This window comes from Aythya ferina (assembly GCF_964211825.1).
Source record: "Aythya ferina genome assembly, chromosome: 14".
NCBI classification, from domain to species: Eukaryota; Metazoa; Chordata; class Aves; order Anseriformes; family Anatidae; genus Aythya; species Aythya ferina.
Window position 1 is genome coordinate 6,396,499 of NC_140312.1, and position 17,968 is coordinate 6,414,466.

At 42.0% G+C, this 17,968-nt stretch overlaps 1 long non-coding RNA gene across 1 annotated transcript in view; it reads left to right on the forward strand.

Moving 5' to 3' along the window:
* Window positions 1–1,742, forward strand: part of LOC311444474 — a 151,245-nt gene extending 149,503 nt beyond the window's left edge. Inside the window, exon 6 of the long non-coding RNA XR_014697895.1 lies at window positions 804–1,742. This is a non-coding gene — a long non-coding RNA (uncharacterized lncRNA). The remainder of the gene's footprint in view (window positions 1–803) is intronic.
* The last annotated feature ends 16,226 nt before the right edge of the window (window positions 1,743–17,968 follow it).

Below are 17,968 nucleotides of genomic sequence, written 5' to 3' on the forward strand. Positions count from 1 at the left end.
TTCCATAAAGGTTTATTCAGAACTTTCCGTGACCATTGAGATAAAATGTATATCAAGCAAACAGATGACTTGGAAGAAAATACATTTTTTTGCATCAGAGATGCCACTCAGTGCTTTTCAAGGAAAATGCCTGGTGATGCATTCCCAAGTGGTGCAGCAAGTGTAGGCATGGCTGTGTTTGTAGCTTCAGCTCTAGAAAGAGGTAAATGATATTTGTTAAGTGATTAGGAAGGAGCGTGTGTGCTGGTGTGTCTGCATGCCAAATATCTTGCAATCAGTATGTGAGAAATCTCCCCCTGAGTGGGACTTCTGTCTGGAGAAGGTACATATGCTGGGAAATGTATTTGTTTCTTTCCACAGAGTCAAATGCTCAGGCTGGGACTCTTGCGCTGGGGCTAGAGGCATTGCTCCTTCTTTCACTGTTTTCTCTTTGCCCAGCTACTTTCTAGTTTTGGAAAGCAAGGGGGAAAGCAGCTTTAATTCTCGATTCTTTTTTTTTTTTCTTTTTTTCCCTACAACCATATTTCCATGATCAAATTTGTTGTAACTGGAGACCAATGTTTCAGATTTCCTTTGATAATGTAGAAGAACAGTGTGGTGCAAAAACTTACCTTTCCATCCTGCTCCCTTTTAACAGACTTTCAGTGCCTCGTTATACATTAGAAGCATCATTCATTAAGATAAAAGTAACTAGGTCCCTCTGTCTGCTTAGGATATGCATATGGCACTTCCTGAACTTTTGTTATTTTTTGTGAAATTCTGCTAATGAAAAGCTGGATTGTCCTTTTAAATCTATGGCACAGGGATGACATTACTGTATTGCTTCCCATCTGCTGCCGCTGAGGTCACCATTCTGGCACACAGCAGAACAGCTGCAGAGATCAAGTGATGGCCCTGCTATAGCTTCCTGGAGGGATGAACGTGGAAATGAACATCAGGAAAAGGAAATTGCCAGCCATGTCCCTGTGCTGGCCACTTGAGCGCTGGAAAGATTTGGCAGGTGGCTCCAAATTTTTCCATGGAGAAAGGCAGGATCTTTTTCTTCTGTACGCTAAGCCTCTGCTCAGATAAAACTACCATAAACTGCTTTCACTACTCATTCTTGATCTCACCCAAATCTGCATCTGGACCTCATCCCACTCCACTGTCCTGTGAAGGTTGCTAATGCTGGGGGTTTTCTCTAGATGCTGCATCCAGAAACCATTTCTGCTCCTTTTGCCAGAGAGTGAAGGTTCTTCACAAAGCAGGAAAATAAGGAGTAACCATCCTAACTGGCATCAATCAAAAATGTCCCTGATGATTTCCTGTGCCCACTGTACAGAATAAATGAATAAATGTTAACATTAGCATAGTACAGGGGAGTTAGGAATGCAGGGTACAAGGACAGCTTGTGACCTGAGGAACAGGATTTACACAAGAGTGAATTTGTTACCGTGGATTTACACAAGAGTGAATTTGTTACCGTGTGGACTCCCCGTGTGGGGCACTGACTTCCTAGAAAACCTTTGCTGGCAAAGCAGTTCTCAAAGAGTAGTGACAAGCTAGCACATTGTGTCAGGCATCGTGGAGGGATGAAGGTAGCTGGCCATCAGCAGCTGTTTTGAGTGGAAATCCAGCACAGCAGAAAGCTTTGGCCACTAGGGATGGCATTTGTGCAGTGCACATTGGCCACTAGATAGAGTGCTTTTTCAGAGCTGTGTCTTCACACCTTTACAACCCAAGTAAAGTGGAGAAATAAATCATTGTGCATGGTTGTCATCTTTGCTCCAGTAGCACCAGCCAAAGAGTTTAAATATAGCTAAACCACTGCGTTTCCTGAGAATAAATGCTCAGATACTCAAAATAAATTGCTAGGTTCTGCTAACACAGGGATGATTTATAAACCAATTATACTGGGAATTTTATTCTACATTGTTGCTCTTAGGGATTATGGGTCAATTAGGTTTTTGCTCCAGTAGGAACACATCCTTATTCTGCCATAAAATGTCTGAAGTTGGCATTGCTGTGGTTGGTTCTGTCCCTTTTGCAAAACACTTCCAGTTTGTGGCAAAACTTCTAGAATTATTCTGCCAATGTCCAGCAGCAAAGAATTGTCCTTAAAGAAGTGTATCTCTAACTAGTCAGTGGATGTAAATCATTGGAATATAAGGCTAGCAATAGTGTTTTAGACCACCTAAGACAGTACCCAGTTTCCAACAGATGACATAAGCAGGCACCTGGTAAAGAATAAGGATAGGGTAAGCATGCTTTATCTTTCTCCATAATACTCTCCCTTCTCTGAGTGTTCATCTCAGGATTTTTGAAGGTTGATGTGATTCTCAGTAAGCCACGCTGGGTCTCTCTTGCAGCTGCTTATCCAATCTGTCCTTGAACATCAGCAATTGTAGCATCATTTTGAACTAGGCACATAAGCTTTTGGAGTGAAACCTGCTATCCTCTACACTGATGCAAAACCAGAGTTACTCTAAAGCTTTTTGGCTGAATCATTTTTTATTGCTGAAATCTAAACAAAGAAGAGAATTTGAACAAGTCAGTTAATGAGTAAAAAAGAGGAAATTCAGGGGAAAAGTTTTATGATTATGTCCTTACAGACCTTCACCACTTCAGTAATGAAAATTGGGTAGTGCATTTTAATTCTCATTATACAAATTTTTCCACTCCTGTATGATTTTATGTCAATATAAGCCAGAAAGGGAATCCATCCCAAGGTCCCAAGGGCTGTGGATCATTGTATCTGCTTCTCTCTCTCTCTCTTTTTTTTTTTTTTTTTTTTCAAATTAGAATAACAATTCCATATCCTTGAAAAATATATTTTTTCTTCTACAAGCTACAGTCATCTTCTCTAGCCATGGAGAGGTTGAAGCTAAATAAGAAACAAAAGCCAATCACAGTCACAATTCTACAACAGTAATGTAAGACACCAGGGATATGGCATTGATATTCTGATGCTCCTCCTTTTTGTGTGTCCTGGATGTGGCTCTTAACATCCCAGAGTTGTTTGCATTAAGCAGCACACATTGAGCCAGACTTTTCCTCAGAATGTCTGATCCTCCTTGTGACTTCTCCCCTCACATTTCAGTTCATCTAACATGAAGATGATGAGCACTGTGATAATTAGGACATCACGCAGTATTCACAAACTATTACAGAGCAATTCTTATTTCAGCATTGCTGGAACGGATAAATAGTCAGAAAGAATAAAGAGCCCAACTTGTGTGAGCTGAAGATCACCAAAGTCAATGTACTCACGTAAGAGATAAATACTAAGTAAGATAAGTATGTGTACAGACTGGAATTAGGGAGCTTCTTTAGCTTTGCTCTCATTCTGGGTGGAATAGCACCACAGGTCAGAAGGGCAAATTGAACTCATTACAGAGATGGATGCCCTTCATGGCTTATTTCTCTGAAGACAAGCTTTATTATATTTGGCTTCCCCCAGCTGGGTGAGAAGTTCTCTAATATTTGCCTGCCTATTATTGTATTGCCGTTTACTAGTTATAATGAGTATTTACTGTTTTCAATTATTTGCTGCTTCATTGAAAACACAACAGTCGTTGGAGCTATTAAGGGCTTCTTAGTCAATCCACTAAATAATAAAAAGAACCAGAGAACATATATAAACTCTGGGATTTTGCTGACCTGATTGTCAGCTGGGACTGTGAGCAAATCATACCCACTAGCCATCATAGTCATGCTGACAAAAGCTTTGAGGAACATGCAGAAATGCAGATAGCCAAATGTTCTCAGGTTGTGTCTCTGGAGAAATATTACAGCTGGGCTTGGAGGAGACTCTTCTGCTGATTTAAACTGCATGTCCTTTATGGATGGTTGCTCACATATACACAGTGTCAAGAATTGTAGTGTAGACAATCCCATTCAGTATTTTCTCCCTGATAATGTGTTTCCTTCCAACTGAAATACTCCAGCTACTTGGATGAAAATCATCTTTCAAACTAAAAGTCTTCATTTTTTTTTTTTTTTTTCCCTAAACGTTTCTAATACTGCAGAATAGACATGATAGGGTTTACAGATGTAAGAATGAGTTAGGCAGGGAATGTTAGTGGGTGACCTCCCAGGATGTCAGCTTCTCCACAAGAAGCTTCAGGACACCTTTTTCTTTGTTCCTACAGAGCAGATGCAAAGTAACCCACCTCCCCCCCCACCCTCTTTTTTTTTTCCTAAGGACAAATCACTTCCAAGTACATCTGGTTGAGCATGAAGAATGAGAATATGAATACAGGCAATTATGATGGAGTAGAGGCCTTGTAAATTTATACCCAAACTTACCCCCTGGTAACTCATTCATCTGCATGTCTTGACAGGATGCATGTGAAATAGTGGGACAATAAAAGCTGTTGTTATGCTGAAAGATGTTAATAGCTGGCCTCAGGGTGAGCTGGGTTTCCAAGACAATCACAGATAATACAGATAACACAGTGGAAACACTAGGCTCAGGAGAATGAGCTCTCAAGCCTTTATTTTGTAAAATAGAGAGATATAGGCTATCTCAGAGTGGGGATGGTCTAAAGGAATAGGTTTTACAGGATCTTGTTTTTATGGAGCAGTACAGTGTGTTATCTGAAAAGCTGCTTGCACATACGGAAATACACAGCAAAGAGTAATAGACAGCTAAACCTCAATAGGAGTAGGTCTGCATATGTGTCAGAGGGCATTGGGCTTGACCCCTTCTGCCCCTTCTGCAACGCAGTGCTCAGACTGTATTGCACTTGCACTGTATTGTAGTGCTCACTGAGAGCAAAAATAGAAGCTTAACAAAGAACTGTATCATGTAAATACATTGGATGCCTTCGGATGAAGTTAAAAAAAAAAAAACAAACAAATCACACAAAAACAAACAAACAAAAACACCCAAACAAGCAAAAGAACAAAATCCTCTTATTAGTATTCCACCTAGTCTAAATGTAACTGTCTAAAAATTGCTTTCGAGTTTAAACAACTGGATTGATTTGCTTTGTAGTTAGTAGGGAGAGAATGATCCTTCAAAAATAAAGCCTATTTCTCTTGGAACACCATTTTAGGATGAGATAAGTGGTCCCTGGGAGCTGTTTCTCACTCCATTGCCTACAGTAGAAACCAAACCATCATGCTTGATCAGCTGCTTGAGCTCAGTTGAGAAGAAGCATTGGCAGAAGGTGTGCTTCGTGTGCCCCTCTATACTACACGCTAACAAAAAAACCTGTCCAGACGTTACACCACAGCTGTAAAGCATAATAACCACAACTCTTCTCTGCCAGAGGAACAACAAAAGAATATCATGAGGGAAAATGCACAGATGATTCTAGGAAGTATTTGAACCTCCATTTGGACATGTGGCTAGGGAAAATGTTGAGTGAGCAAGCAGGAAACCTGAGCTTTCTAAGATATCATAGCTGAGACTGGGCAAACTGGTAACACTAAACATATCAGAACCTTTGAAGGGATAAATGAGATGCCAGTCCCAAAAGCTGCACACGTGGCTAAGAGATGTGGAATGGTGCACGTTTTGGTCTTGGCATCCATACTGCAAGTATCGCCAGTTATTTATTTTAGCTTTCATGCTGTTCTTGCCCTTCTCTCCTCAAAATAGATAGCTTAGATCAAGTCACTTAAATCCATGCTGAGACAAAATGTAACATTGTGATTAATACCTATGAAAACTCAGAGTGACACGGTAATAGAACCGTAAAGCTTTGGGTTCCTTTAGGGAAATCCAGTTGCACTCACTTTCTTGTCAGAATAATGAGGTCTCTATTTTGCGGTCATAGAGTCAACGCATTTGATGCAGGTGGAGTGATTATCAAGTCATCGTGACTTTGGAAGGAGACTAGAAGTAAAACTTTTCAAAGATGATTGGTTCTTGTATACCCAGATGACACATCATTATGGACTAAGCATCCATAAAATGCTGACCCTCTATAATCCAGCACTATGTTTAAGAGATAGCAAACCATTCCATGGCATAGCCCTAATCCCATTCCTTTGTAATTACCCTGGATGCTGCATGCAATTTTCTGTAACATAGATTAAGACAACACTTCAATTGCATACATTCTTTAAATTATTTATCCCATTGGGTTGATAGATACATAATCAGTGACATCCAACTCAAGTGTTTGGACTCTATGTACTTGGTGACTCTGAATCATTTTTCATGTGTATGGACAGATGCAGATTTGTAATGAAATATCAGAAACATTTAAACTGATTCAGTGGTCAGAGAAGGGTTGTAGTCTCCCTATCATTTAACTTTTTGTTCCTACTGAGAGTAATGCATCCCCATGCCAGATACATAGTGTTGACTGATTCCTGATGGTGATTTGCTGGGACTGATTGTTGCTGCTTTGAAAGAGAATGCATTCACATTTTGGGGCAAAACAGTGACAAAACTGGAGAAACACAAACACACTGAAGGTTGAAGTTTCAAATCAGGTGAAAGCTTTGGACTTCAGGAAATTCACTCAATGTTCCTTGTGCTTCAGTTCACTCAGAGAGAAAACTTAAAAAGTAGCACTCATACTGAGAAAGAGATGCCAAGAGCGGGGTAGGGAAAGGACAACAAATATACAGTGATACGAGACGGAGAGTATCTAATGGTTGGTGGACAATTGCTTTCAAGACAGTCCAGTATGAAGTGTTTCTAAAACAGCGCTTAGTCACGAATGGGCTCTTCCCATCACTGAGCAAAGTGAGCATTAGTGCTGCCATGTTCTGCCAGCCAAGGAAGGAGACGTTATAATATTCACCCATCTCTCAAACAACAAATACGAAATGCATGAGAGGCATTGCAAAAGCTCGGAGTTCCAGTTGCTGAAGATGCAGCAACCTGCACTGTACCGTGAAGTGTGCTTGTATGCCCTTATACAAGCCCAGGGAAGGTAGGTCTCTGGGGCAAAACTGGAGGTCCTTTAGTTCATTCCCATGCTGACCACCCTTCCTTCTTCCATGAGTATTAACTGATGGCTCTGAAGTAATTAGGACTGGAAGTAGGAGAGGGATATATCTCATTAAAGGCACCAGGAGAGTTGTGGTAGGAATTGTGGAAGGAATGGAGAAGATAAGTGAGCCTGCAGAGAGACTGATGCATACAAAAGACTGCAGAATTTAAGGTTACACTGAAAACAACAGTGGTGAAATTTACCTCACATCACTTCAGATGTCTATTACAGAGATGTCTTTGGCTGTGTTAGGTAGCTAAACTCTCATCAAAAGCATCAAGCTACTCATCTGGTCTGATTTAGATTTTTACTTTAGGGTAAAATGAATCATAGTCCAGAAACGTCCGTTTCTCTCCACTGACTGTAGACAGTGTCTAGTGCAGATGAAGTTGTCTGAATTGTAGCTGTGCATGTCTGGCGAGCTGGATCTGGCCCTGTATGAGTGAGAGTAAATTTGTCTGTGCAAATCCCAGTTTGAGCATTTGGGTATTGCTTCCTCTTTCAGCACAACCTGCCTGTATAGCCATTTCTACACTCCCAGCAGACTAATTATTACAAAAATTCTCTGTCATTGCTTTGCAACGGTCCATAGCTTAACTAATTTAAAAATGCAAATGAATGCTAAATTGCAGTTGAATCTGAACCATCTCCTTCTCCCTCTCTCCTTCCTTTTCTTTTTCTCTTTCCGTTATTTTTTTTTTTTTTTCTTTTCCCTGCTTGGGGAAAAGAAAGGTAGAGCAGACATTAAATGCTGATGCTGGAAATCAATCTTTCAGTGCAAATTTTGAATTTGGTCTATGTGCCAGGAATTCTGACATCATCAGAGATGCTCAGTTGATCCATGATTTGAGGAGAAACAATTTGGACTTGATCCTCCCTTTGTCCTTCCACAGAGAAACAAATGCTGCTGCAGTCGTAAGCTCTTTCACTGGGAAACTGTCGTACTCAGATGATCTCAAATATTGGGAGGAGATGTTCAGGAAGAACATAAGCAAATGCATGAGCTAAAACACACCCCCTCCTATTGCCACTGTCCTGATGTGTCAAGTTAAAGCTCAGATTTTAAATCACAGGTGGTTATGAAGAATTCCCTGAAGGGACACTACCTCTTTACGATCTGTAACTAGCTATGTAACACTAGTTAAATTGCTGTACCAGCAATCAAAACTCTGTCAGACTCTGTAGCAGCAGTCAAGATTGTCTCATTATCATCTCATTGTCCCTATCTATATGCACAGATGTAAACTTCTCTCTGAAACAGGTAACTCATTTGGGGAAGGGGTTATTCTATAGTTACATATCTGAGGGGGACGTGAACAACATCTAGCACTGTGATTTGTGGTCTTTAACTACAGGATCACATAGACAAGAGTAGCAACCATTCATTGACAGTCTTGTTGGTTTCCTAATGCCAGCACTGCACTGCACCATCAGCACTGAGATTGAATGCTCACGAATGGGACTCCTGAGCATTGACAGAGTCGCTGATGGGCTCATAAGTTAGATATTGGGACTGCTTCCCTACACAGACAGTATAGGGGATGAGAGTCTGGTAATCCAAGCTTGTTAGCACTCTCTTGACCACAGGTCCTTATGCAGTATAGCTGAGTTAGGTACCTAGAGAAGAAGTTCTGAAACAGGATTCCTTTGTGTTTCAGGGCTGGGGATAATAGAGCTTCTTAGGGCTTAATCTTCAGCTCATATATCGATAATAATTTTCAGGATAAATGACATCTTGCTGAGAGAAACATAGCAAATAACAAGAATCACCCCAGAGGGCATCTGTTGGCAGCTGTATACATAGGGCTACGTTCGTGTTCATGAAGCATTTTTCCTATTTTGCAAATTGATGCAGAGATGAAATTTCATGAGTGTTTGTTGACACTTGCACAGAGCAGACAGATTTCTAAATGGGCTCCGTAAAGATGATTGAAATTCCAGCTCCAGTCCCCACTGTCTCCATTGGTCTTGTACAATCCCGTGGCATTTACCAGGCTGATGTATGACAGGAGGTAAACACGGCTCTTTGGAGCAGGGACCCTCCTTGCTTCCCCAAAGCAGATGTCACAGACACAGACACATCTCCCCTGCCAGGTCCCAGACCAGAATCTGTCCCAGGGGAGGGACCGGGGACAGATTCTTGGTTTTCAATTAAGATTCAAACATCGTGATTATAGAGTCTGCCTAATCCTTCCACAAAGGTGTGTGTGTGGTTAATCAAACAGCCATGCCTCAGGCTTCGGGCGGTTTTGTTTAACAGCGGCTTAGCAGCAAATCCCTCGGGGACACATTCACCTGTGCAGCATGTGCAGCATGCCTCCAGCCCTCACAGAGGGCTGCTCATGGTTGTAAGGCAGATGTAGCTCTTGTGTTGCTTAACGTGGCCTTTTAATAGCTGCTGGCAGGAAGAGGAGCCCTTAGCCTCCTTTTCTGTGCAGATGAGCACAGAATCTGCAGATGACCACATATTCTGGGGGCAAATTTTGCCATGTTCCTGAAGTCATTTTTGAAAAACCTGGATCTGTCCAGCCACAGGCTAATAGTTTTTGTAAACTAAGCTTTAAGATTTTTCTGTACATGCCTACTGAAGCCCTCAGGAGTAGTGTGGTGGTTAGGTTCAACAGCACATAGTGAAGACATGGCCTTGTGAATTTTCCCAGACACTTCTCTAGCCTCATGTCCAGTTGGAAGGGGATAGAGGAGCTGTTTTCCAGGCTGGAGGAGTCCTGCACAGCCAGCCATGCTTGTTCTGCTACAGATCTGCACTATCAGAGATGCTTTCCTAGGAGCCTTTGTAGACATAGAGAGCAGTCTCAATTTTGGATTCATATACAAGACCAAATCCTGATATGTTGACACCAGTGTAAATATGAAATTTATTATATTAACTTCAAGGTAAGCTCTCGGCAGTAATAATCCAAACAAAAACTGACCTAAGATCCACTTCTGGATGAAGGGAGAAAACACATCTTTGCAGTAGAAGAGTATGAGAAAGAAAAACTTATATCCTACCAGCATCCCATGAGGGGATGGTCTGGCTGCCACAGGTCTGGAAGCGTTTATGTGCTTGTCTATCTCCATCAGTCACACCAGCTCCTTGCTGCATGCACAGCTCGTGTGTGTGTCTGTGGATCCTACAACCCATCAGCATGCACTGAATCTATCACTTGAGCATAACAGCTTATGTCCCTCATGCCTCAGAGCATGTTTGGGGGGGGGAGGACTGAAACTAGATCACCTTTGTGTGCATGTGCCTGATTATACACATACGTATAGGTATTTCTGTGTTCCCATATTACCTCAGAGTGTTTCTTATGTGATTCTGTGCTAGGACCCAAAAAATGGTGTTGAAGATTAATTCTATTTCATTTTAGCAATAAAGAACATTGCAGGCACAAGAGGTTTGCCATCAATGTTGGAGGACATCATTAAGTATTTGTGATTTTTTTGTTGGTTCGTTGATTTTTTTTTAGTTGCAAGATAATAATGTTCTGGTTTAAATGTTTTATAATTATCTCATGAATTATTCACAGTAAACTTGATAACCCAACATTTTATGGGATGTGGTCTCTAGAGTGCAAGGAGGGAGGGAAAATTTAAAAATAAATAAATGTGAAGACAGGCCCCAGCTGCAACAATGAGAAAGCACTGAGGCCTCTGATTTATTTTCTGTCTGCAGCGAAGGGTGGTTTCATTCTTTTATTTATATTTTTGTGGTGATGAGCCACAGAATGTGAGTAAGTGGATGAGGTTATTTTCTATATATAGAGAAGGAAAAGAAAGATTGAGAAAGAAACCAAACACCCTTCGCTGTTTTTTTTTAATCTGAAAGCTGTGCTTGAATTATTTCACCTATTGTTCTGGAGCTCAGAGGTTCTATTACTGTTGATTCCATTTCCATCTGATGAAGCATTAGTGCAAACCAGTGTGGATTTTTTTTATCCATCTGTGCCTTTTTTTTCCTCCCTTCCCATTTCCTACTCCTTATCCTCTCTTCTTTCATCCTTATTCTAATTCTTTATTCCTTTCCCTTCCCCTCCCCCCCCTTTTTTTTCTTTTTATATTTCATTTTCATTCTCTGTCTTTTTTCTTCTGGGGTTATTTTTCCCCAGTTCTCTCTTTTTTGTTTGTTTGTTTTTGTTTTAATATGTCAATGTTTTCTTTTGCTTAAAATTTCCTCTTTGTTTTGTCAATTGCTGCAACTTAATTAAACTTGGTGACAGCTTCTGGAAGAAAAGTGTTGAAAGTCCCACCTGGACAACCAATCTAAAAGCCTATCAGTTCTTGATATCCAAAATACACTGGAAAGAAATGCAGTAACTTCATTGCCATACCCCAGAGATCAATGGCACAAAATACTTGGCACAGATCTGGAGAAGTCTCTCATCTTGCCAATTATCCATGAACGTAAATGGAAAAGAAAATGTGGCAAGTAGCACTTCATCCCCATGGAAGCAGAGGCTGCCCTGGTACCCAGACAAACAACTGATAGGACTGAGAGCAATGTCTCCACTATGGAGGACAAAATATTAGTGCAAACTCTAAAGTCTTTTCTCTACTGGCAGAGGGAAGGGAGCAATATTATATTTGAGATGGCTGGCCAGAAGGTCGTCTGAGCTAGGTGGCACCCAGGTACCTAAAAGTATTGAGGTTTATTGTACAGCAGTTTCCATGAAGAGTTTTCATTAAGAGTGTGTGCATTTTTCAAAGAAACTGTGGGGGTCTAAGTATGCTGATAAGTTTCAAAGAGGAAATATAAAGGGTAATTTGGAGGGTGACTAGCAAGACATGAGCATTTAGAGAGATGAATTCCCAGGCAGGACTTTTAGAAAATACATTTGAGAATGAAAGAGTGATTCCTCCAATCTGCTTCATGCATTTATTTAAATTTATTTTATAAAATGAAGAGCAGAAGAAAGCCAAAACTTGCACTGATGATTTTTCTTCTTTTTCCCAGCCTTCTTTTATTTATGAAATTGCTCTGCTTATACCTTCCAAAGGACTTTTTTTTTTTTCTTCTTTCCCACCTCACTGTTTATTATGGCTTCATCAGCCTTGAAATGGGAGCTGCAGGCAGCTTGATAAATGGATTGAAAAACTGCTTCTGCCAGAATCAAAGAAACAAAACCCAAATACCCACAAAACCTTCTGTTTTTGTTTTTCTAAAACAAGCACTATTTCCCTCTGAGCTTCATTAAAGAATGATGCACCCATATCCTGCAGTATTTCAGCAAAGGGGGTTCTTTATCCAGTTGTGCCCAGGGCAGACGTTCATTCCTGGGTCATGGCAAGGTCTCAGCCTGCAGCAATGAGAGAAGGAGGCAGAAAAGGTCCTAGGAAGGCTGAGCAAATTTTGACTTCAAAATGTACTTGGCAAATCAATGGAGCAAATCAGACAAGACATAAAAAGTTGGGTCCTGCTCACACAGATCTGTCCTGCTTCTATACAGCTATATTTTTCCTAGATGCTTTCTAAATTTTCTCTTTCTTTCCAATCCTTCTTTCAATAACCAGGGCTAAATAAATATCCCTGATTCAAACCTTTTGTCTTCTGCGTGCTTCCACCAAGTTCCACCATGGGCCCAGCCAGGGAAGAAACCAGAGCTTCATCTACTACTAAATGGCAGAGGTTTGTGTTTCTTTTGTTACCGCCCCCCTTTTACCTCTACATGCAAATTTGGTTAATACGCAAAGCAAATAACATGAAAGCTGCCTTGGCCTAAGCTCACTGGTATGTAATTTGCCCATATGGATCACACTGAGAACAGTGCATCCCACTCTTCTAACACAGTTTCCAGCATGCAGCAATGTGGCAACTTCCAAGGGCTGATGCAAGGATACTTGCCATCCCTTGCTTGCCAGCCTTCTGTCTGTGTCATCACTGGGCTGGTGAAGTCCTGGGCTGCTTAGGGTCACGTCTTCCAAATAATGTTTCCGGTGCCATGGCCACGCTGTGGACTTATTACCAAATTATGGAGATCCAATATTACTGTGTTGTTGCAGTGGCCCCACCTTGTCTCTTTTTTTTTTCCATGTGGAAAAAACCTTTGCTAGAGGTAGGAGATGAGTGTGAGTGATGAGGGACGGAGAGACTGAGACAGCATTTCTCTTGCTGGAAAGATGTGGCATGCACAAGGCCATGCAGACAGGAATACTAATGGGAATGAGAGGCAGGAGATCAGAAGGTACCTTGACCCTTGTGATTCTCCGGGTGTTTAGAATGCATAATTGCAGCTTGTTTAACACCAGAGGATAACTGATCATTCACAGAGGAGGAAGTCAATGGTGGGGATCAATAATTCTATTGCTGTGCTAGAAAAGGAATGGCTCTTTATCTCTTACAGCAAAGCAGAAGAAATATGTGCTTAAGCCTTCCTATGGTTGTCCTTTTCAGGGCCAACAGAGGGTTTGTTCAATGTTGGCTGTCACTTCAGCCATGAGCTGCAGTGAATGAGTGTGGATAATGCGTATCCTTCACTCCAGATGTGGCCTGACTGGAGGCAAGGCAGGACAGCTCATCCTTGATTTAGAGAGAAAAAATAAATCACAGTGAAGGTGAAATAAGGAATATCTGGGCCCCAGACAGATGGGTAGAACCAGAGGAGATCATAAATGAGCACTTCCATTTTCTGTGTTGGCCTTACCAATACATAGTTTTTATGCAAACGTTAGAGTTACCAATTCTTGGTAGAGACAGAGCTGAGTTTTCATTGGCATCTGTGGGATCCTGCAGTAAAAGCATAGATTCTTTTCTTGGGGGGTGAAATCTGTTTTATCAAAGTGTCTAACTGAAGAAGTTTGTTTCCCATCAAATATTTGTTGAGCCCTTCTTGGACTGTCTCACAGGAATGGGAGGAGGTGGCTTTGTGAAGTTAGGATCCTGGGGTTCAACATAAAAAAATCTTATTTACTTGCTCTGGCAAGGAACATGGCTTTGAAATAGGTATGGCTGGACTTGTGTTGGTCCTGCATCAGTATCTCATCCGCAACATGCAACCTGTGTACAATAATGATGCCGCTGAGTTTATCCACTGGATATTTTTGACCATAAGGGAAAATAATAATAATAATAATAATAATAATAATAATAATAATAATAATAATAATAATAATAATAATAATAATAATAATAATAGTAATAAAAGATCTGGGATGGGTTCTCTCTTGAGGCATCGTTTGCACCTCACATGTGGATTGTTTAGGGTCCCGGCTTCTCACAGGGCACCCCCTGCATCACTCCCCACGCAGGCTTTCACGGCACAAGAGCGACCTCCAGTGGGCACCGATTTGTGTCGTTGGCCTGTAAATCAGGGAACGGTGTGTACAAGTGCTCTTTGGAGGCTGCACATACAGATTTCAGAGCAGGTTTCTGCTCCTTGCCTTCTTCAGACCCTTCTGACCTATAAAGGTGTGTGGCTGACCGACTGTGCTAGTAATTTGAGGCCATCCCAGGCTGAGTACATCCAGTATTCAGACTCAATAGGACTCAGGTTTAATTCAGATTTGAACCCAGGGCAGATTCCAATAGGCACAGACACCGAAAGTGGGCACTTTGCACCCATCAGAATAGAGCAGGAAGAGATGGAAAGATTGCAGTGCCCTGGACATCTGCACAAGAGAAGCATTCGCCAGGCAGTTTGTAAAGTTGACTATTGTGGAGCTCAGTGGTTGTGATGAATTTTGGCAGGCTGCAAAATGGATAGATGGAAAGCCTCACTTCCCAGTGGCTCAGAAGAAAGGCAGAAGCTGTGAGCAACTGGGAAAGCTCTCTGGAGGGAGCAGGATGGACACAGTTGAGCTCCTTTCCCAGAAAATAAAATAAAATAAAATAAAATAAAATAAAATAAAATAAAATAAAATAAAATAAAAATTTTAGGGGCTGGATGGCTGAGTGATGGGTCAGACAGATCTCAAGCCTGGAAATGATTGTTATACCAAGAGTTCAGAAGAATTAGGGAGATAAGGGTGGAGTCCTGACTTGGGGAACTGAGAAAGGCAAAAAGGAGGAGGAAATGATTTTGCCTATGGGTGACGGCTGCGGGCAGTGCAGTTTATTGGCAGAATAGTGGCTTTGGGATCAGCAGTGATGTCCTGAGCCAGATTTTCCTCCTGGTCTAAGGGAGAGCCCGGTGACACCCTGAGCCTCCACTGGAAAGTGTTCAGAGACATACAAATAAGGAGTGAAAAGCACCATGCCTTGCTTATCAGAGATCAGCAGCCATCCCCTCTTGAAGCACAAAGCTTTTACCTTCTCCAGTATTTGACCCTGGTGAGAGTTCCCACTGGAGTCAAGCTCCAGGGTAAAGACTTAATGCTGATTCTCCTTGGCTGTTAGAAATGATATGAAAAACAGCACTTTCAAGCCAAAAGGAGGAGGGAAAAGAGGTCAGCAGAAGGGACCGGGATACTTAACATTCAGCAAAGCATAAGTAAATAGACAAGTTATGATCAATGAGTTTGTCTGAATTTGACAGAGCTTTCCTGCAAACATGGGGGAGGGAGGGGGGGCGAAACATTCCCCGCCAGTGTGAGCTGTAATAAGGGACCTGCTGTTTTCTGATTCTCACTCTCTGTGAAAATTGAAAAGGTTAGCCAGGTAATTGAAATCGGGACTGGAATACAAATACGGTGTGAAAACCCTACAGCTGGCAAATAAAGTTGCAGGGGAAAGAGTCAATTCTCAGCGGAATATCTTAGCAGTGAAAAGACGGGGGCTGTATGGCTGGGGGGAGAGAGGGAGGGTTTTTCAATATATACCTGTTCCCCATGGAAGGGAAGAGAGGAGAAGAAATGAGACCTGGAGCGACCAGATGGAGGCCAACACTTGTACAAGTGCTCCTTGTTGCTAATGCAAGGTACACTAAAAAAGTGGAGTGAGGTAAGGGTGAATCACGGATGGCAGACACCACTGCCTTGCGGAGTACCACAGTGGTCTTACTGGGATTTGTCAGGCACCGTGCTAGGCCCAGCCTTGGGGACAATTCCTTGTTCTATGCAGAGAGTGAGCAGCACATGACTCAGCTCCTTTCCTTGGGGATGAGATGCATAGGCCAACAAGATGCAACTGGACTGATGTCAACTGCCTGGTCATCTTTGCAGGATCCCAAACTGCTTTGTGTTACTTTGGGCCAGGAGCAGGGAGGTGGGTGGTTACTGCAAAGCAGCCAGGAATGGTTTCTTGCCACCCCAGCACGTATTGTATGTGCCTAAGTCCTGGTGCAGGGTCCTGTCCTTGCTGCTGTAATAGCAGCGTGTAAATGTTGATATTTCTGTGGGCTGGTTTCCTGCAGGAACGGGTGATATGAGCTGGGAGGAAACATTGCAGGGCTTTGGGGAAGCGGGGTTGTGTGGCACTAGCCAAGTTCATTCTCATTTAGAGAAACCATCTGCCTGTGATATTTCCCACCAAGCCAACTAGCAGAAACTCCAGCATGTATGTGTTTAAATAAACAATAACTGTAACTCCAAGTTCCTCTACTGGTGTTTTATTTCCTTCCTTCCAGAAAGGCTGGGGAGTGCTTTTATTTTCCCAAACTGTGACGCCCTTCTGAGGCTTTGCTGCAATTGCTCAGCGCTGCCCAGCCCACCTGCACTGCAGTCAACAGCAGCCTGAAACGACTTCCCTTTGGAGCTTTTCCATGGAGTTTAGGTAGCTATTTGCACATTCTGTGGCAGGCCAAATATATTTCCTGCCCTTGCCAGCTCCTACAGAAGTATGGAAAGGAATGTGCAAGCTCAGACCTGGGACAGTGGTTGCTTCTGGAGCACTGTCTTTCTTTTCACACTTAACCCCCTCCCCTGCATTCATACCAGCAGAGCAGAACTAAGCCTGAAAACAGGGTTCTCTCCATCTCAGAGAGGATGTGAAGGATAGATCCAGCACTTCAGAAATCCTCAGCTTGCAAGAACATGGTTTGGGCATCCCAGAGGCACCAGCCAGTCAGTGAACGACCAGGTAAGTGAGCCTCCCGAGGATGCTGGTCTCTTCTGTCCCACTGCTTTGCCATGAGTTAGTTGCTAGCCATTTGTTTTGCTCATTTGGAACATGATTTTCTTGGTGAGTCATTTCTAAGGGGATCTCTTGAGCTCTAAAGAAAGAATACAAATTGGAAAAGACTGGCAAAACACCTGCTCTGCAGCCACCGAAACCAAGAACATACAGCATTTCAAGGTGACCTGCACCTAGCTGCCTGGCTTTGCTTTGCAAGAGTAGAAAATATGCATAAAAACTACCTACAAAACACTTCAGGTAGTTGACTGAAATAGGTCAGATAAATTGATTTTAACACAGCTTTTTTTCCTCCTTTGACTGTAAAGGGAATCCAGGCTTCCTCTGATGGAGCTCTTCATGTAGTAGACATCTGGGTCTCTTCTGCAAAACCCATTTCTAGCAAAAAAGAAAAAAAAAAAGAAAAACAAAAGGCAGTTCCTCTGGGAAGGAACTTCGCTGCATCCCAGAGCACGGTATAAGCGGAGGAGGTATGAAAAAGTTATTTGGACTTTTACAAGAAAGACTTCAGTGTCTCATTCATGAATTAGCTGTGCTGGTGGGAAGCAAATTGCTTCAACAGCTCTCATACTCCTAAAACAAACATATCTTTAAAAATTAAATGGGTTTAAGATAAGTTCCCGTAAAAACAACAGCTGCAACTTTCCAGTGCTGCACAAAGTCTAGACAGTAACAGCCAGTCTTCCACTTCTGGCTGTAAATGAGTTGTGTCTGGGGCAACAGCAGGCTAGTGACTAGCCAAATGTGAAAGTAAAGGAAATGTGGAAGAAAATTAACAACCCTTGACTATACAGATGAAATTCTTACACTAGGGCCCATGCCTATTTTACACATACTATTTTTTTTATTTTTTTTTTTTAATTCAGGCAAATTGGTCCTGAATTATGCACAAGATAGTCACTGTTTTTCTGTGTGGGTGTCCTCACAGTGCATGCTGATTCCTAACAACCCCAAAAGTGTTTATTTTCCTGTACTGTGAAATCTGCAAGGCCCAAACTGGGAAATTCTCTGCAGAATCTCTTTC